This window comes from Bos grunniens, chromosome X, assembly GCF_055505025.1.
Source record: "Bos grunniens cultivar Pamir isolate PY7600 chromosome X, Bosgru_T2T1.0, whole genome shotgun sequence".
Taxonomy (NCBI): domain Eukaryota; kingdom Metazoa; phylum Chordata; class Mammalia; order Artiodactyla; family Bovidae; genus Bos; species Bos grunniens.
In genome coordinates, this window is record NC_141194.1 from 68,992,816 (window position 1) to 68,993,743 (window position 928).

Consider the following 928-nt stretch of genomic DNA (forward strand, 5'->3'; position numbering starts at 1 on the left):
TTACACAGATCTTGAGTGCCATGTGGAAAATTTTTATGTTTCTGACTCAAATTATTTCATTCCAGCCAACTCTGTAAGTATGTTGGACCTGAGTGCCTGGTCCTGAGAAGTGGTATCTGTACTATACTATAGTTAGGTGTATGAACTCTACATCTTAACTGTCTAGGTTTGAATCCACCATTTACAAGACCGGAAACCCTAAGCAACCTCTTTGTGCATCAGTTCATTCATCTGTAAAATGAGGATTGAGAGTTTGTGAGCAATGTGAGTTAATACGTGAAAAATGTTCTATGTGTTTGCCATTAGCTTTGCGTTGTAATCAAATCATTGCACTTATTACAAAAAAAGGTAAGCAGGGGAGAAAGGGAGAAGCAGGGCCTTTCCCAACTTCTGAAAGGTCTCAATTCTTAAAGGCACTTAGCAGTCTTACGGAGAATTCCTTTGGGGGGAGCCAGGAAAACAGAAATTTTCCACAAGGAGGTTCATTTGCATCTATCCTGAATAGGGTTGCCGGGAATTCCATGGGATGTGGGGTGACGTTTTCCCCGAGGCTGCCATGGGTTTGCGGGGCTCTGCAGCTGCCTCCGGTGCGGCCGCAGGAACCCGAGCCGTGTCCGCCCCTCGGCGCCAACTGGCTCCAGATCCCGCCGCCGCTTAGCCCGGCGGCACCGCCTCCTGCCTCTAGTCACGAAAGTTCCTAGCCGCTCGCTGCGTGCTGGACGTGACTGGCGGCAGCTGCACGTCCCACAATCGCGCTCGCTGACTGACAGCGCCTCGGTGCAATGGCAGCCAGCGGGCGCCTTCGGGCCGCGTTCTAGAGCGGCCACTGGGCGCCGAGAGCCGGGCGCGGCGGCCGGAAAGGGGCGGGGCGGGAGGAGTGGCGACCCAGCCCGTGAGGTGCTAGGCATTTTCCACGCGTTCGGACCCT